This window comes from Macaca fascicularis, chromosome 19 (genome assembly GCF_037993035.2).
Source record: "Macaca fascicularis isolate 582-1 chromosome 19, T2T-MFA8v1.1".
Classification (NCBI taxonomy): domain Eukaryota; kingdom Metazoa; phylum Chordata; class Mammalia; order Primates; family Cercopithecidae; genus Macaca; species Macaca fascicularis.
This window is the reverse complement of record NC_088393.1, coordinates 12,230,271-12,250,609: the sequence shown is the minus strand read 5'-3', so window position 1 is coordinate 12,250,609 and position 20,339 is coordinate 12,230,271. Positions and strand designations below refer to the sequence as shown.

Genomic DNA, 20,339 nt, shown 5'->3' with positions numbered 1-20,339 from the left:
TCCTGCCTCAGCCTCCTGAGCAGCTGGGACTACAGGCATCCGCCACCACGCCTAGCTAATTTTTTGTATTTTTAGTAGAGACAGGGTTTCACCATGTTAACCAGGATGGTCTCGATCACCTGACCTCGTGATCCACCTGCCTCAGCCTCCCAAAGTGCTGGGATTACAGGCGTGAGCCACCACACCTGGTCCATTCTAACAATATCTTAAGGGACATAGCTCTAGGTTGTAAGTGCAGTTTACCTTATATTTCTTCTGGAATTCTTGTACAGATCTTCAGTGATCTGGTCTTTACATTTTAGGAATAAAATTTAGACCCATAAAAGTCATAAGTTATTACAAAATTACAGAAAAATTATTAGATTCTATGTTCATGGGACACTGTGGCCATGGCTGATTTATTCACCAAAGTTCAGTTGAACCTTGGCCAACATGGGTTTGAACTGCACAGTCCACTCATGCACGTTTTCATCAGCTCTTGCCATCCCTAAGAGCAAGACCAAGCCCTCCTTTTGCTCAGGTTACTCAATGTGAAGACAAGGAAGAACATCTTGATAATCCACTTTTACTTACTAAAGTCAATATATCTTCTAATTTTTTTGATAACCTTTTCCAAAGAAAAACTTACTTTATTGTAAGAATACAGTACATATAATATACCAAACAGGCTTGGCATGGTAGCTCATGCCTGTAATCCTTGCACTTTGGGATGCTAGGGAGGGGGAAAGCTTGAGGCCAAGAGTTCCAGACCCTCCACCTTACAAAAAAATTGTACAAAAAGTAGCTGCGGATGGTGGCACTCGCCTGTAGACCTAGCAAGTCTATGTCTGAGAGACACTGTCTTAAACATATATATACACACACACTGTCTCAAAAAAAAAAAAGTCTCAGTCTGTCACCTAGGCTGGAGTGCAGTGGTGTGATCTTGGCTAACTGCAACCTCCCCCTCCCAGGTTCAAGTGATTCTCATGTCTCAGCCTCCCAAGTAGCTGGAATTACAGGTGCCTACCACCACACCCAGCTAATTTTTGTATTTTTAATAGAGATGGGGGGTTCATGATGTTGGCCAGGCTCGTCTCGAACTCCTGACCTCAAGTGATTCACCTGCCTCGGCCTTCCAAAGTGCTGGGATTACAGGCGTGAGCCACTGCGCCCAGCCACACACATTTATTTTTATTTTTATTTTTTTCATACAGGGACTCACTCTGTTGCCCAGGCTAAAGTGTAGTGGTGCAATCATGGTTTACCACAAGCACAACCTTCCTGATTCAAGCAAACCTTCTGCCTCAGCCTTCTGAATAGCTAGGAACACAGGTGTGCCACCATGCCTGGCTAATTTTTTAATTTTTTATACAGACAGGATTATTACTTCATTGCTATAGCTGGTCTCAAAATCTTGAACTCAAGCAATCCTCCTGCCTCAGCCTCCCAAAGTACTGGCATTACAGGTGTGAGCCCCCACACCTGGCCATGTATATGTATATAGATATATACCAAACATAAAATATGTGTTATTAGACTTTGTTATCAATAAAGCTCTGGTCTACAGTATTCTATTAGTAGTTAACTTTTTAGGGACTCTAAATTCACAGGCATCTGATTGACTGTGTGGACGATCAGAGTCTGTAGCCCCCACCTTGTTCAAGGGTCTACTGTATTGCCTACCATGTTCCAAATCATTGAGCAGTGGAGATGACCAGGAAACACTTGTTCTGTAATTGACTAAGTGAAGAAATGATGTCATCCTTACCTACAGACATCAGGTTCCTGAAGGTTTCCCGCATCACATCTCTGTAGAGATTCTTCTGGGAAGGTCCCAGCAAAGCCCACTCCTCCTGGGTGAAGTTCACAGCCACATCCTCAAAGGTCACTGAGTCCTGAAACATCCCACATGTGCAGAGGAGGAAGGTTCAGACTGACAGCGCTAGGAATCTACACTCACTTTAGAGGAAGTTCACACAATGCTACAGACTCCAAACATTTATTCAATGACTTGGTCAGCCTCTTCTGTCTACACTCACTTTCTCCATCACAGCAATTCTGATACTAGAACTGAATATATTCAGTAAAGTAACAGCCAACAGGGACATGCCTCTCACTGATGATTTCAGAGACAGATATGCTCCCTGGATCACCTCTAGTGTGTCTCTGTATAGTGGGTCAGTACAACCTCTCATAAGAGAGTCCCAAACATAACTGCATATTCATACATATTTATTTAGAAAGCTGAACTTTTGATGGTATCTAGGGGCTAGATTTAGGAAGACCTGCACCAACATAACTAACACATGGGGTTGTGTGTTCCTTAACTACTTATGCAAACAATATGGTATTTGCCTAATTCCCATTTTCCCTCATTTTGATATTTTCAGCTGAGGCAGTGTACCTAATCAGCCCTTGCTAGGTGTGAATAATTTCCCCTTCCAAAGCTCATAACAAAATTTGATCCCCAATGTGTCAGTACTGAAAGCAGGGCCTTTAAGAGGTCATGAGGACTGTGCCTCATGAATGGATTAATCCACTGATGAACTGAAGAGGTAATGAATTAATGGGTTATCCTACAAATAAGACTTGTGGCCTTGTAAGAAGAGAAACAGACCAGAGTTAGCACAATCAGCCCCCTTGCCTAGTGATCTCCACTGCCTCAGATAGTAAAGAGCAAGAAGCTTTTACCAGATGTACCCCATTTGCCCTTGGATTTCCAAACTTTGAGAATTGTACAAAATAGGTATTTTTTTTTACATATTAACCCAAATTCAGGGGTGTTTTTTGTTTGTTTTGAAACAGTCTTGCTGTGTTGCACAGGCTGGAATGCAGTGGGGCAATCTTGGCTCACTGCAGCCTCAACCTCCCAGTTCAAGTAATTCTCATGCCTCAGCCTCCCAGTGAGCTGGGATTACAGGCATGCACCACCATGCCGGCTTTGTTTTTGTATTTCAGTAGAGATGGGGTTCTACCATGTTGGCTGGGCTGTTCACAAACTCCTGGCCTCAAATGATCCACCTGCCTCAGCCTCCCAAAGTGTTGGGATTACAGGCATGAGCCACCATGCCCAGCCAGATTTCAGGTATTCTATTACAACTAACAGAAAACAGAGCCATGAAAAAATACTCTGGGCACAGAGTCTGTAATGAGTGACCCTGGCAGATAACATTTCACGTGTTTCATCACTACACATTATTTGGGGGACAGAGCCCATCCTGTGTGATTACAATAAAAGAGAACATCTGTACAAGAAGTCCTGAAGGGAGTGCTAAATATGGAAAGAAAAGACCACTACCAGCTACCACAAAAGCACACTTAAGTTCACGGACCAGTGACACTATAAAACCACCACACAAACAAGTTTGCATAATAACCAGCTAACAACATGACAGGATCGAGTCTACACATATAAATAAATACTAACCTTGACTGTAAGCAGCCTAAATGCCCCAATTAAAAGGCACAGTGGCAACTTGGATAAAGAAGCAAGATCCAATGGTATGCTGTCTTCAAGAGACCCATCTCACACACAGTGACACCCTTAGGCTCGAAGTAAAGGGATGGAGAAAAATCTACCCTGCAAACAGAAAACAGAAAAAAGCAAAAGGACATGGTTTGGATTTGAATCTCCACCCAAATCTCATGTCAAATTCTAATTCCCAATATTGGAGGTGGGGCCTGGTGGGAGGTGATTGGATGGTGGTACTTCATGAATGGTTTAGCACAAACTCTGTGGGACTGTTCTTGTGATAGTAAGATCTTGTGAGAACGGGTCATTTAAAAGTCTGTGGCACCTTGCCCTGCTCTCTCTTGTTCCTTCTCTGGCCATGTGAAGTGCTGCTCCCCCTTTGCCTTCCACCATGATTGTCAGTTTCCTGAGGCCTCCCCAGAAGCTGAGCAGATGCCATCCTTCCTGTACCATGCTTCCTACACAGTCTGCAGAATCATAGGCCAATTCAACCTCTTTTCTTTATAAATTATCATCCGGTCTCAGGTGTTTCTTTATCACACTGCAAGAATGGAGTAATACAAGAAAATTTGTACTGAGAAGTGGGGCATTGCTTTCAAGATATCTGAAAATGTGGAACTGGCTTTGGAACTTCTTAACAGGCAGAGGTTGGAAGAGTGTGGAGGGCTCAGAAGACAACAGGAAGATAAGGGAGTTTGGGACATTCTAGAGGCTTGCTGAATGGTTGTGACCAAAATACTGATAGTGATATAGACAATAAAGTTCACGCTGAGGAAGTCTCAGATGGAAAGGACAATACTTATTAGTATTTATGGGGAATTGAAGCAGAGGTCATTTTTGTTTTTCCTTAGCAAAGAGCTTGGCTGCACTGTGCCTCTGCCCTGGGGATCTGTGGAACTTTTTTTTTTTTTTTTTGCGACTGAGTGGTGACTCTGTCACCCAGGCTGGAGTGCAGTGGCACAATCTCGGCTCACTGCAGCCTCCGCCTCCTGGGTTCCAGCACTTCTGCCTCAGCCTCCTGGGTAGCTGGGATTACAGCCATGTGCCACCACGCCTAGCTAAGTTTTGAACTTTTAGTAGAGACAGGGTTTTAACCATGTTGGCCAGGCTAGTCGCAAACTTCTGACCTCAGGTGATCGGCCCACCTCAGCCTCCCAAAGTGTTAGGTTACAGGTGTGAGCCACTGTGCCCAGTCAGGATCTGTGGAACTTATGAACTTAAGAATGATAACTTAGGGTATCTAGTGGAAGAAATTTCAAAGCAGCAAAGCATTCAAGATATGACCTGGCTGCTTCTAACAGCCTATGCTCAAAGAAATGCCACAAAACTGGAACTTCTATTTAAAGGGGAAGCAGAGTAAAAAGTTTAGAAAATTTGCAGCCTGGCCATGTGGTAGAAAAGAAACCACATTTTCAGGGAAGGAATCAGGCAGGCTGTATAAATTTGCATATGCAAGAAGGAGCCAAGTGTTAACAGCTAAGACACTGGGGAAAAAGCCTTTAAGGTATTTCAGAGACCTTCCTGGAAGCCCCTCCCATAACAGGCCCAGAAGCCTAGCAGGGAGGAATGGTTTGTGAGCCAGACCCAGGGCCCCACTGCCCTGCACGGCTTCATGACACCACTACCCTAAATCCCAGCTGCTCCAGATCCAGCCTTGGCTCAAAGGCCCCCAGATACAGCTTGGGCCACTGTATCAGAGGGTGCAAGCCATAAGCCTTGGCGGCTTCCATGTGGTGGTAAGCCTGCAGGTGTGCAGAATGCAAAGGTTGAGGCTTGGGTGCCTCCACCTAGATTTCAGAGGATGTATGGAAAAGCCTGGATGTCCAGGCAGAAGCCTGCTGCAGGGGCAGAGTCCTCATGGAGAACCTGTACCAGGGCAGTATGGGGGAGAAGCGTGGGGTTGGAGCCCCCAGAGTCCCTGCTGGGGTAGTACCTAGTGGAACTTTGAGAAGAGGACCATCTTCCAGACCCCAGAATGGTAGATCTACCAACAGTTGGGACCCTGCACCTGGAAAAGCCACAGGCACTCAATGCTAGCCCATGATAGCAGCTATGGGGCTAAACCCTGCAAAGCCACAGGGGCAAAGGAAGAATTTTCTTATGTAAGAAAGTAAGTACGAAGAAGAGAACTGACAAATTCAACATAATTAAAATTAAGAAGAGTTGGCAGAGCACAGCAGCTCACACCTATAATCCCAGCACTTTGGGAGGCCAAGGTAGGCGGATCACAAGGTCAAGAGATCGAGACCTTCCTGGCCAACATGGTGAAACCCTGTCTCTACTAAAACTACAAAAATTAGCTGGGCATGGTGGTGTGCGCCTGTAGTCCCAGCTACTCAGGAGGCTGAGGCAGAAGAATCACTTGAACCCATGAGGCGGAGGTTGCATGAGCTGAGATCACACCACTGCACTCCAGCCTGGTGACAGAGAGAGATCCATCTCAAAAAATTAATAAGAGTCCCTGTATAATGGAGTAAAAAGATAAACCTGCTGGGCACTGTGACTCACGCCTGTAATCCCAGCACTTTGGGAGGCCAAGGCGGGTGGATCACCTGAGGTCAAGGAGTTTGAGACCAGCCTAACCAACATGCTAAAACCCTGTCTCTACTAAAAAGTACAAAAATTAGCTGGGCATGGTGGCGGGCGCCTGTAATCCCGGGTACTCAGGAGGCTGAGGCAGAATCGCTTGAACCCAGGAGGCGGCAGTTGCCATGAGCTGAGATCACGCCATTGGACTCCAGCCTGGGCAACAAGAGCAAAACTCCATCTCAAAAAAAAAATTTACATAAAATAAAAAGGATTAGTGTGCAGAGTATGCTAAAATAAAGCAATAAATATACAAATGAATCAAACACGAAAAAATGACTAAAAATTATTTCCCAGAAGATGAAACACTACATAGAACAAATGCTCAACACTAATACTAATCAGTCAAAAGATATAAAATCCCAAGAAGATAAATACTTACAAGATATTAACACACATGCATGAGTGGCCAGACTGTTGTTCCACACACATTATTAGCATTTCCTAGTAAATTTGAATTGATCTAGAACTATAATTATCTGTTATAACAGTCCCCTCCTTTAGACCTACTTAATTTTCTTACATAAGAAAATTCTTCCTACGGTGAAGTCATAAAACCATTTGCCTTCTGAAAATGTTTTACTTTTGTCTTTCTCAAGTGTTATATGTGTTCTAGTTTGATCTTTCAGTGTCTTGCTGGAGACTAGCTATAAAATGTAGCCCTGGGCTAGACATGGTGGCTCACACCTGTAATCCCAGCACTTTGGGAGGCCGAGGCAGGTGGATCAGGGAGTTCAAGACCAGCCTGGCCAACATGGTGAAACCCCGTGTTTACAAAAAAAAAACAAAAAACAAAAATTAGATGGGCATGGTGGCACATGCCTATAATCCCAGCTACTCGGGAGGCTGAGGCAGGAGAATCACTTGAGCATGGGAGGCAGAGATTGTGGTGAGACAAGATTGCGCCACTGCACTCCAGTCTAGGCAACAGAGTGAGACCGTCTCAAAAAAAAAAAAAAAAATTGTAGCCCTGCCCTGGTGGGGATTTAGTGGATTTGGCTGTAGATGTTTATGTTGTACGTTTTATGGGATATTTCATTATGCCAAGATGTCAGACCAATGGGAAAAATAAACATGATCATCACTGACTTTTTCTACAAAAAAAAAAAAAACAAAGTATGGGCCAGGTGCAGTGGCTCACGCCTGTAATCCCAGCACTTTGGGAGGCCGAGACAGGCAGATCACCTGAGGTCAGGAGATCGAGACCATCCTGGCTAACACGGTCAAACCACGTCTCTACTAAAAAATACAAAAAATTAGCCGGGCATGGTGGCGGGCACCTGTAGTCCCAGCTACTCAGGAGGCTGAGGCAGGAGAATGGCGTGAACCTGGGAGGCAGAGCTTTCAGTGAGCCGACATTGCACCACCGCACTCCAGCCTGGGCAACAGAGCAAGACTCCGTCTCAAAAAAAAAAAGAAAAAAAGCATGAAGCATTACCACTTAGGGACAAAAACAAGAGTGATATTATAAGATTTTTAAAAAATATGATCATCACTGACTCTCTGCAATGAAATAAATGAAAAACAATCAAACTCGAGAGAACTCAAGTCCTATAAGCAGTGGAGCACGTGAGCAAATCGGGTGATCCACAGCCTCAGACAGCATGTGAGACAGACGGAGGCACATCCCCCGCCACATACACACAAACCCTTTTCCGCACAATATTAATGGTGATAGTAAGTAACTGAAAACTCAAAGGAGGTAAACAGTGCTTCCGGAAAAATACTTGGTAAACCTATAAAGAATCACAAACACCCACTCAGAATCAGTTGAAAATTCTGACCTGGGCTGTCTTTTTCCCCAAGGCCACTTCAGACAACAAATATGTGCCTTTTACTAAACACCAACCAATTCTCCAACAACTGGGTGTCCAATAATTCAACTCTGATACCACCCAGTGTGAGTAAAGATCCCCAAGTTAAGAGCTTGTCCCACAACCCAGCTCCAACTACAAATGCCATCTGCAAGCCCCGGGAACCAACCTTGCAGCCAACTGTGTATAAATCCAACAACTTCATCCTCAGTAATTTTTTTTTTTTTTTTTTTGAGATGTAGTCTCACTATGTTGCCCAGGCTGGAGTGCAGTGGTGTGATCTCGGCTCACTGCAACCTCCACCTCCTAGGTTCAAGTGATTCTCCTGCCTCAGCCTCCCCAGTAGCTGGGGTTACAGGCATGCACCACCATGCCTGGCTAATTTTTGTACTTTCAGTAGAGATGGGGTTTCACCATATTGGCCAGGCTGGTCTCGAACTCCCGACCTCAAGTGATCCACCCGCCTTGGCCTCCCAAAGTGCTGGGATTACAGGAGTGAGCCACTGTGCCCGGCCAGGATCCATAATTTTCTAGAACTACTTGTAGAACTCAGCAAAACAACTTAGTTAAGGTTTTCAATTTGCTATATAAGATGGCAGCCAAGTATAGTAACTTAAACCTGTAATCCCAACATGTTGGGAGATGAAGGCAGGAGGATCACTCGAGGCCAGGGGTTCGAGACCAGCCTGGGCAACATAGAGAGCCCCTATTGCTACGAAAAAATAAAATAAAATAAAATTTGCAGCTACATGAGCCCAGGAGTTTGGGGCTGCAGTGAGCTATGACTGCACCACTGCACTCCAGCCTGGGTGACAGAGCAAGACCCTGTCTCAGGGGAAAAAAAAAAACAAAAAAAAAAACAAAAAAAACCACAAGAACAGCCAGATGGAGGAGAGGTATACAGCAAGAAAAGGGGAGAGATGGGTAATGCTTCCCCTGCTGGGTCACCACTCACCCAACATATCAGCGTGTTCACCAGCCTGGAAGCTGTCCCAATGTTGTCAGAAAAAAAAATTTTTTTTAGAGAGTTTTGCTCTTGCTGCCCAGGCTAAAGTGCAATGGTGCAATCTCGGCTCACTGCAACCTCCACCTCACGGGTTCAAGCGATTCTCCTGCCTCAGCCTCCCAAGTAGCTGGGATTACAGGCATGCGCTACCACACCCAGCTAAGTTTGTATTTTTAGTAGAGACGGGGTTTCTCCATGTTGGTCAACCTGGTCTCGAACTTCCAACCTCAGGTGATCCGCCCGCCTCGGCCTCCCAAAGTGCTGGGATTATAGGTGTGAGCCACCGTGCCCGGCCAAAAAATTTTTATATAACTCAATCTCCAAACTCTTTTTCCTGAGGTCCAAAGATGACATTTAAAGTCCCAACGTTCTCGTCATGTGGTATTCTTTCTGGTCACCAGTGTCCACCCTCAAGTTATCTCGTGGCCCCACTCTGAGTACCTCATCAGCATCAGTTAAGGTGTGGTCTGAAAGGAGCTTGTTTGGAATAACAAGACACGCTTCTATCACTCAGGAAAATCCAACAATTTTAAGACCTCTATGCCAGGAACTAGGAACAAAGAAGACATTTTTTTATCAGAGACCCTAATAACTATCATATTCATAAACCCTTTCTCTATCAGGCAGGATGAAAGGAGTCTTTCCCTAGGTTAGCCCTGACAGACTTTCTCAATTTATGCAATGTATGCTCTGATTCCACCAACTCAATGAATGCGAACCAAACTGCTAATAATGTTGAATTTTATCTAAGTTCTACAGTCCTGGTGAATAGCTCCAATTGAAGAAATCACCTCAACCCCCCACCACCTAAGTCTTTGTGTTAAGCTGCCAAATGCAGAGAAGCAACCTTCCTATTACTTCGAATATGTCCCCTCTCCCCTCCTCTCTTTTTAACCTATAAAAAGGCCAAATAAAGACTCTCCAAATTCTCATTCTTTGCCTCATAAATGACCTGCTGAACTGTTCTGCCTTCATTAATAACTCAGAACGGGCCGGGCACGGTGGCTCATGCCTGTAATCTCAGCACTTTAGGAGGCCAATGCAAGCAGATCACTTGAGGTCAGGAGTTCAAGACCAGCCTGGCCAAAATGGTGAAACCCCGTCTCTACTAAAAATATAAAAATTAGCCAGGCATGTGGTACACGTGCCTGTAATCCCAGCTACTCGGGAGGCTGAGGCATGAGAATCACTTGAAGCCGGGAGGCGGAGGTTGCAGTGAGTGGAGATCATGCCACTGCACTCCAGCCTGGGCAACAGAGCGAGACTCCGTCTTAAAAAAACAAACAAAAAAACCAGACTGATTTCAGGGTAAAAGCCTCTGATGTAGGATCTGATTTTTCATCTTCCATCCTGCCCTCCCGTCCCACCTTCTTTGTAATCTTGTTTGCTCCTCCCTTTGAAACACAAACCCTCTTCTCCCTAACCTTACAGACGCTTGCAGATCTGATGCTTGGAGCTATCCCCCTTTTGCAGTACTCCTTTAGAATGAAGTCACTTCTTAGTTAAATCTAGATTTTACTCAAGAATGTCTAACAACACCCCCACAACAATAACAAATACAACTTCAGACAGGGCATCACCCCAACCCCTCTGCCTGTGGATCCCCAGCTTTCCAGGGCTCTGTAGCTTCTCTCAGTATAAAGGGATCAAGCTGGGACACCTCCAGGGGAGGCTCCCTAGAAGAACCAACTCAATGACATGACTTGCAATTACCTCCCTTTGCAGGGTCCAGATTGGCCTTAACAGAGCCACCGGCCCCAGGTCTCTGCTCCCCGGTCAAGGCTACCTACTTCTCTTTATAAGCTTTCCATGGATATTTAAAGGAAAATACCCATATGTGATGAATCCAGCAGAATCACTCAAATTCAATGTTTATAGGAGGGAGGGAAACTAAGCCATATTTTATAGCTCAGCAGGAAAAGCATCCTCCTCTGGCAACAAATGTCATTTCATTACTATATTATGATACATATATATTGGTTTTCATCCATTTTTCCTGGCTTATAATTCTCACAGCCCTGTTATACTGCTGTGGCACTTTAGGCTTCAGAGGCAGGGCTCAGCAGACAGACTCTCTCTCACTGACCTTCTCCTGCTGTCCTTCACCTGCCCAAGGAAGGAGTCTAATCTTCCCAGCTTTTCTGATTGTGGTCATCAGACACTCATTTCAGAAGGGGTCCTGTCCCATACCCTGGAGGAAGGAATGCTACATAGAGAAGCCAAAAAAAATCTGAACAGACAGGGCTTGGTGGATTTCTCCATTCGGTCTATCAGCATTAGATTCTACCTTTTTTGTCCAGCCAATTTCTACATAGTTATGAATCATGCCTATCCAAGGAGGTCTCAAAATAAGGCCCCAGAGGACAGGATTCGGAAAGCTCCTGGACAGCTCAACACGTGCAGGCTTATAGGAAGGTAAACAAGAACTTATCCATCAGCTGTGAGGGTGGCACATCCCAACCCCAGAGACAGAAGCTCCTGTGCTCAAGACCCTTCTAGACCTCACCCTATGTGTCTCTTCACCTGGATGTTTATTTGTATCCTTTAAACTATCCTTGGCTGGGCACAGTGGCTCACACCTGTAATCCCAGCATTTTGGGGGGCCAAGGCGGGTGGATCACTTGAGGTCAGGAGCTCGTGACCAGCCTGGCCAACATGGTGAAACCCCGTCTCTACTAAAAATACAAAAATTAGCCAGGCGTGGTGGTGTGCACCTATAATCCCCGCTACTCGGGAGGCCGAGGCAGGAGAATAGCTCGAACCTGGGCAGTGGAGGTTGCAGCAAGCTGAGATTGCACCACTGCACTCCAGCATGGGCCACAGAGTGCAAGACTCTGTCTCAAAAAAAGAAAAAAGAAAGAAACCTGAGAGTTAGGTATGGTGGCTCACACCTGTAATCCCAGCACTTTGGGAGACCAAGATGGGAAGATCACTGGGCAACATAGTGAACTCCCAACTCTACGAGAAATAAATAAATAAATAAATGAAATGAAAGATGACTGTGAAGATGAGTGTTTCCATGAGTTCTGCGAGCCACAATAGCAAGTTAAACTCAACGACAGCACAGGAACTCCAACTTGAAATCTGTGGGTTATAATTGGCCCAGACTTACCACTGATACCTGAACGGTAGGGAGTGGCGGGCAGGGAGGGAGGGATGTGGGGACTGAGCCATCAATCTGTGGGCTCTGAAACTATCTCAAGGGTAGATAATGTCAAAACTGAATTGGGGCCAGGCGTGGTGGCTCACGTCTGTAATCCCAGCACTTTGGGAGGCCGAGGTGGGCGGACCACGAGGTCAGGAGTTCGAGACCATCCTGGCTAACATGGTGAAACCCCGTCTCTACTAAAAATACAAAAAATTAGCCGGGCGTGGCGGCATGTGCCTGTAGTCCCAGCTGCTCGGGAGGTTGAGGCAGGAGAATGGCGTGAACCCGGGAGGCGGAGCTTGCAGTGAGCCGAGATCGTGCCACTGCACTCCCGCCTGGGAGACAGAGCGAGACTCCGTCTCAAAAAAAAAAAAAAAACTGAATTGGAAGAGACCCAGTTGCTGTCCACCGCAGGATACACTGCTTGCCTTTTGGTAGGGAGAAAACTCACACTTGTGGTCACAAAAGTCTTCTGTGTTGATGGTTGTTATTGAAAGAACAGAAAAACCCTTTGGAGTTCTGAGTGTGTTCTTTCGACACAGAATTACTGTTTCCATAATAATCATTTAGTACACAAAAAATCATAATTGAGTACTTTAGGTGTTGCTAAATGCTGTCCCACAGGATTTAGCATTCATCTGCCAAGTTCACGTAACAGGAAACACACTTATCCACAGTCACAAATTCTTCAACCCACAAAGGAGAAGAACTGAGGTTATGGAACATCTTTGTAATTCACCAGTATAATCCACCACACTTTCTTCTGAAGGCAACTCATTTTTTCTGTAACCAAAATGGAAGAGAGGTTTTTTCCCTATTTCTTTTCCCTGGTAGTATTTTCGTGCTAAGGCCTAGAATTCCATTTGAAATCACCCAATAGAAAAAGGAGCTGAGAAACTTACTACACAGGCTCTGGGAAGAAAAATAAGAATTTTTATAAGGGAATATAAGACTTTTTTTTCCCTGAAACCTACCTTCTTCTGGCATGTTTTGAAATACTTTATCTTCTCCATCAATCTCTAATGATACAGTGCATTTTACAGTTATTAAAAAATTGAAGCTGATGGCCAGGCGCGGTGGCGCACGCCTGTAATCCCAGCACTTTGGGAGGCCAAGGAGGGCAGATCACTGAGGTCGGGAGTTCGAGACCAGCCTGACCAACATGGTGAAACCCATCTCTACTAAACATACAAAATTAGCCAGGTGTGGTGGCAGGCATCTGTCATCCCAGCTACCTGGGAGACTGAGGCAGGCGAATCGCTTGAACCCAGGAGGCAGAGGTTGCGGTGAGCCGAGATCGCACCATTGCACTCCAGCCTGGGCAACAACAGCAAAACTCCGTCTCAAAAAAACAAAACAAACAAACAAACTGAAGCTGAAATGAGTAAACCAATTTTTTCAAGGTGCTAAACCCAGGGAGGGGCAGTGCTGACCTGGAACACTCAAGTGTCTGACTCAAGTGTCAGGTCACATCATCCTATCACCTGGGACATCCCCCCACCTCCACGCTGCTCCCTGAAGTGCTCAGTGGCCACCCTCCCAGAAGACACTAAACTGTGCTTTTCAGGTTCTTGCAACACCTCAATGAGGGTGGTTTTCTCCTTTCACTAGACAGAGAATCCAGAGGACAGAAATCCTTTTTTTTTTTTTTGAGACGGACTCTTACCCTGTCACCCAGGCTGGAGTGCAGTGGCGCGATCTCGGCTCACTGCAACCTCCACCTCCCGGGTTCTAGCAATTCTCCTGCCTCAGCCTCACGAGTAGCTGAGATTACAAGGGTATATACCACCACGCCCAGCTAATTTTTGAATTTTTAGTAGAGTCGGGGTTTCACCATGTTGGCCAGGCTTGTCTCGAACTCCTGACCTCAGGTGATCCGCCCACCTCGGCCTCCCAAAGTGCTAGGATTATAGGACAGAAGTAATTTGTTTGATCTCCATACCAGAATTTGATTGGCTGACTAGCCATGTGTCCCCAAGGAATGGCAGGGGAAGAAAAGGCGTGTCCCAAGGGATTAGTTTTCTGCAATAATGATATAGGAGACTGCTCCCACCCCAGGGCATCCAGCTGCTCCCTGGGGAGGCCTCACCCCCACACCGCAGGCTCTTTGGGAGGAGTGACCTAGGGGATGATATCCACTAGACTTCCCCAAGAGACTTGGCAGCTGTGGGCATCTTGGGCCAGCCCCAGGTAGTCCTGAAATCCAGGATCAGGAAAAGGCAGAGGGTGGGCTGAGGTCACACCACTGTAAAGTTTCCAAAGAGGAATCTCAACCCAAGACATTCTGGGAAGGTGTCTGTGTCTAGGGCAGATAAAAAGAGACACAAAGATTGTTCACGGTGGAGTGTCAGGAGGTTTTTCTCTCAAATGTTCACAAACACAAAGCAAATTTTTTTTTTTTTTTTTTTTTTTTTTTGAGACGGGAATCTCGCTCTGTTGCCCAGGCTGGAGTGCAGTGGCTTGATCTCGGCTCACTGGCGTGAACCCGGGAGGCGGAGCTTGCATTCTCCTGCCTCAGCCTCCCCAGTAACTGGGACTACAGGCCGCCACGCCAGGCTAAATTTTTGTATTTTTAGTAGAGATGGGGTTTCACCATGTTAGCCGGGATAGTCTCAATCTCCTGACCTTACGGTCCGCCCGCCTCGGCCACCCAAAGTGCTGGGATTACAGGCGTGATCCACCGTGCCCGAAGCAAATATTTTTAAAAGAGCTGTATCTGCCCTCTAAAACATGACAATTAAAATACTGCCTGTGTTTGAAACATAGCCTGGAGGACGAAGAAGGGATATTGTTGTGAACTGAATAAAGGAAATCCGTGTTATGAAATGCGGAGAGGGATCAGGAAATCCCAAATTTGCTGCCAGCCTTAGAAGGCAGCCTAGGGACCACAGGCGCGGATTTGAGACCCTGCTTTGCGTATATTTGGGAAACTCAGATAAAATTCAAAGCCCCAGGTGAGAAAGGGGGAACTGGGGACCCCACAGCCTACCGCTCCTCTCACACGAACCCATACTCGGGGCAGGATTCCCCCCATGACCCTCCCGTGGCCCCCGTACAATCTGGGGAGACGCGGGGTAGCGGGCACGGAGCTGACCAGAGAGGGCGCTGGGGCCGGGGCCGCAGACCATTGTGCAGGGACCAGACCGGATGGGACGGCCCGGGGTCCCGGCTGCCGTCGCAGCCCCATCCTGCGGCCTGAGAGGAACCAGGGCCGAGGTGCGCCAGGGGGACATGGGTCCCAGATCCCGGAGTCACCCACGAAGAGGCCCAGGTCCCGCCACAGCCTATTCCTGCCGGTTCCAACCAGTCTCATCCTAGTCTCGGGACCCTCAGCGCCGCACACTCACCATTTCCTGGCTTCCAGGTGTCCCAGGGTCCTCCCTACGGCTCCTGCTGCCAGTACGGGTCCCAGTGTTACAGAGGATGCTACAGACACGTCTGTGGGTGTCTGTTAGCTACAGAGTAGGAGCCGCGTTTAGAGGGGCGAAGACGTCGCGCACCCACCTCCCGGCAGCGCCTGATCCACAGTTCTCAGGACCCTACCCCATGGCCATGATTGGATAGGGCTGCAGGTCCTGCCCCCTGGAGACTGAATAACAGAAGAGGCGATCTCTCTGCTGAGTGCAGGCGGATGAACACAGCCCTTGGCAGGCGGCTTCCTCCCAGTGCAGTGACCCGACCCCTCCTGGGGAGAAATTTGCTCTTAAGCAGAATTTCCTGATTGATTGTACTCAATGGCCCTGAGTGGAGCCGGATGAAAAGGTTCCAGACACAGCCCTTGGCAGACGGGCTTCCTCCCAGTGCAGTGACCCGAACCCTCCTAGGGAGAAATTTGCTCTTAAGCAGAATTTCCTGATTGATTGTACTCAGTGGCCCTTCCTGATTCTTTCTGCTGGACGGGCAATCATAAGTGTGTGCTAGGAATCCCAGACTCACTGTCCAGTGGCGCCACCTCCTGGCCTCAGAGCAGGAGGAGGGGTGTCTGATGTCCTCCAGGGATCAGGAATTTGGCATGAGGCTGCTGGCGACATGGCCAAGCCCTTCTCCCACCTGATCTCAATCTGCTTTTTCTTTTCTTTTTTTTTTTTTTTTTTTTGTTTTTTTTTGAGACAGAGTCTTGCTCTGTCACCCAGGCTGGAGTGCAGTGGCTCACTGCAAGCTCCGCCCCCTGGGTTCACGCCATTCTCCAGCCTCAGCCTCCCGAGTAGCTGGGACTATAGGCGTCCGCCTAATCTTTTGTATTTGTAGTAAAGACGGGGTTTCACCTTTTTAGCCAGGATGGTCTCAATCTCCTGACCCCGTGATCTGCGTGCCTCGACCTCCCAAAGTGCTGGGATTACAGGCGTGAGCCACCGCGTCCGGCCCAATCTGCTTATTTTCAAGAAAATAAAAACACATCGACAACAGGATAAAACTGTTAAATTCATGGAAAAGCTGGACTTATATGGCAGCAATGTTCTATAAAGGAATCAATAGAGAGGAAAAGCAAAACCACGAGCTAGCTCAGAGAAGCAGTTTTTCAGACGCAGTTCAGCAGGAAAACCCCAATTCAGGAGGTTAAACATATTCCCAACCATGGGTGCCAGACGGTCGAAACGGGTCCCCAGAAGCTGAGTGCGGTGGCTCACGCCTGTAATCCCAGCACTTTGGGAGGCCGATGCAGATGGATCACCTGAGGTCCGGAGTCCGAGACCAGCCTGGCCAATATGGTGAAACCCCGTCTCTACTAAAAATACAAAAATTAGCCCGGCAAGGTGGCTCATTCAACTTGCCCTCCTGTCCCCTCTGCAGAGTGTGGATATGCTCCCTCCATTAAGACTTTAAGTGTTAATAAATTAAAGTTTCCAATCAAAAGCCAAGAAACTAGACATTGATTTTGAAAACATAAGGAATTCCTCATATTTTTATGAGAAACAAAGCTATCAGTCATACAGAACACAAATAGTACAATGGCAGACATAATGCCTTCGTTATCAGTAATTACATTAAATGGAAATGGAATAAACTTGCCAAACAAAAAGACAGAGGTAGGGAGAATGAATTTTTAAAATATGATCAAATTGTATCCTGTCTACAGCACATTCATTGTAGATCTCAATACCCAAGTCAGTTGAAAGAGAATGAAAGAAAAGGATATTCCATGCAAACAGTAAGCTAAAGAGAGCAGGGGTGGCTATACAAGTGTCATACAAAATAGACTAAGTCAAAAACTGTTAAAAAGACACAAAGAAGAACACTTTATAAAAGGCTCAAATCATACAGAATATATATGTTATAAATATAATTGCACTAAGTAACAGAGTCCCAAAACAGATGAAGCAAACATTTTAAAAATTGAAAAGGAAGGCCAGGTACAGTGGCTCATGCCTGTAATCCCAGCACTTTGGGAGGTCGAGGCAGGCGGATCACCTGAGGTCGGGAGTTCCAGACCAGCCTGGCCAACATGGTGAAACCCTGTCTCTACTAAAAATACAAAAATTAGCTGGGTGTGGTGGTGCATGCCTGTAATCCCAGCTACTCGGGAGGCTGAGGCATGAGAATCACTTGAACCCAGGAGGCAGAGGTTGCAGTGAGCCAAGATCACGCCACTACACTCCAGCCTGGTGACAGAGCAAGACTCTGTCTAAAAAAAAAGAAAGAAAAGGAAATGTCAGTTCTACAATAAGAGTTTGAGACTTCCTACTCCAATTTCAAAAACGAATAGAACCAGACATAAGATCCATAAGAAAATAAAGAACTTGAACAACACAATGAAACAACTACTCTACATAATAACAGCAGAATACACATTCTGCTGAAGTGCACACAGAACATGCTCCAGCACAGACCATAATTAAGACACAAATCTTCATACGATTTAAAAACCTGAAATCATAAAAGGTATCTTTTTCCTAACACACTAAAATAAAACTAGAAGTCAATATTCGAAGGCAAATTCACAAATATGCAGAACGTAAACAATTCACTCTTCAACAACCAATGGGTCAAATAAGAAATCACAAGAGAAAATAGAAAATACCTGGAGACCAATGAAAACAAACACACCGAAATTTTGAGATGCAGCAATGGCAGTGCCAAGAGAAAATTTTATAGTGAGAATGCCTTCACTGAAAATGAATAAAGATCTCCAATAAATAATCTAACTGTATAACTTACAGGACTAGAAAAAGAAGAGTAAGCTTTTTTTTTTTTAAAGATAGTGGAAAAGCTGGGTACGGTGGTATATGCCTATAGACCCAGCTACCCAGAAGGCTGAAGCAGGAAGATCACTTGAGCCCAAGAGTTCCAGGCTGTAGTGCGCCATGACTGCATCTGTGAATAGCCACTGCACGTTAGCCTGGGCAACACGGCAAGACTTCATCTCCTTTTTTTTTAAAGGGTAGTACAGAGATAAGTAATAAAGATTAGAGCAGAGATAAATGAAATAGAGAACAGAAAAACAACAGAGAATCCAAAAACTTAGTGTTTGGAAAAGATAAAATTGAAAAAGAGGGAACATTTTCTATTCATTTCATTCATGTGGCCAGCCTCACTTTGATATGAAAGTGCCAAAGATGGGCCAGGCGTGGTGGCTCATGCCTGTAATCCCAGCACTTTGGGAGGCTGAGGCAGGTGGATCACAGGGTCGGGAGTCCGAGACCAGCCTGACCAACACAGTGAAACCCCATCTGTACTAAAACTACAGAAATTAGCAGGGTGTAGTGGCACGCTCCTGTAGTCCCAGCTACTCAGGAGGCTGCGGCAGGAGAGCTGCTTGAACTTGGGAGGCTGGAGGTTGCTGTGAGCCAAGATCACGCCATAGCACTCCAGCTTGGGCGACAGAGCAATACTGTCTCAAAAAAAAAAAAAAAAAAAAGAAAGAAAAAAAGGGAAAGCACTGCCAAAGACATTGTAAGAAGCTACAGACCAATATCCGTTATGAATATTGAAGCATAAATCATTAACAACATACCAGCAAACTGAATTCAGCAGGATTATGAAAAGGATTGTAAATGGAAGCTGTGTTCCTGCAAGGCAAAGATGTTTCAACATGTAGCAATGTAGTAATGCACCATTTATGAAACCAAGAAAAAAAGCATTTATCATCTCAATTGGTGCAAAAAGATAATTTGACAAAATTGAATACTTTCTTGATTTTAAATAAAATACACTCAATAAACCAGGAATGTAAGGAAACTTCCCTAAGAGGATAAAGGCATATATGAAAACCCTACAGGTAACCTGGTCAATGGTGAAAAACTGAAAGTTTTACCCCTAATATCATGAAAAAGACAAGAATTCCCACTTTTACCACTTCTATTCAATATAGTATTGGGAGTTGCAAGGGAAATAAATTAAGAAAAACAAGCCAAAGACATCCAATTTGGAAAGGAAGTATAAAATTATTTGTATTTACATATTATATGATCCTATATAGAGAAAACCCTCAAGACCCCACAGGGCAAAAATAAAATACTAGAACACAAAAATAAATTCAGCAACGTCACAGAATTCAAAATCAACACACAAACATCAGTTGCATTTCTATGAATTAACAATGAACAATCTGAAAAAGAGCTAACAATAAAAATTTAAAAGGTATCAAAAGCAGTAAAATACTTAAAATAAATTTCAGAGGCCAATAACCTGTACACTGAAAACAACAAAATGTTGCTGAAACAAATTTGAAAGGACATAAATAAATGGAAAGACATCACATGTTTATGAATTCCAAGACTTACTATTGTCAAGATGAGAATACTAACCAAATCAATCTGCAGAGTCAAGGCAGTCCCTCTCAAAATCCAAACAGCCTTTTATATAGAAATACAAAGACCCATTCTAAAATTCATTTGAAATGTCTAGGGACATGTAATATCCAAACAACCTTGAAAAAGAACAAAGTTGGAGGACTCATACTTCCTGATTACAAAAATTCCTAGAAAACTACAGTAATCAAGAGACCATGAGGCCAGGTGCAGTGATTCACGCCCGTAATCCCAACACTCTGGGAGGCCAGAGTGACAGGATTGCTCAAGGCAAGGAATTCAAGACCAGCCTGGGCAATATAGCAAGTCCCCATCTCCACATAATTTTTTCTTCTAATTAGCTAGACACAATGGTGCATGCCTGTAGTCCTAGCTACTTGGAAGTCTGAGGCAGGAAGAATGCTTGTGCCTAGGAATTCAAGGTTACAATGAGAAAAAAAAAAAAAAAGGCATATGGTACTGGCATAAGTACACACAGGCTAATGGAACAGAATAGAAAGTCTAGAAATAAGAAATAAGTGCTCACATATATGATCAAATGATTTTTGACACCAGTGCCAAGGTAATTTGATAGAAAAAGGAC

At 45.3% G+C, this 20,339-nt stretch overlaps 1 long non-coding RNA gene across 5 annotated transcripts in view; it reads right to left on the bottom strand.

The window, feature by feature from the left end:
* LOC102117941 (uncharacterized) overlaps nucleotides 1-20,339 on the bottom strand; it is a 48,013-nt gene that overhangs the window by 12,116 nt on the left and 15,558 nt on the right. For 2 of the 5 annotated variants that reach the window (XR_010583353.2, XR_010583351.2), the window contains exons 2-3: nucleotides 3,410-3,562; nucleotides 1,751-1,877 (exon numbers count right to left, since the gene is read on the bottom strand). This is a non-coding gene — a long non-coding RNA (uncharacterized lncRNA). Of the gene's footprint in view, nucleotides 1-1,750; nucleotides 1,878-3,409; nucleotides 3,563-15,355; nucleotides 15,616-20,339 lie in introns of those variants that run through there. The other 3 variants (XR_010583352.2, XR_012428424.1, XR_012428423.1) reach the window with 3 other exon arrangements.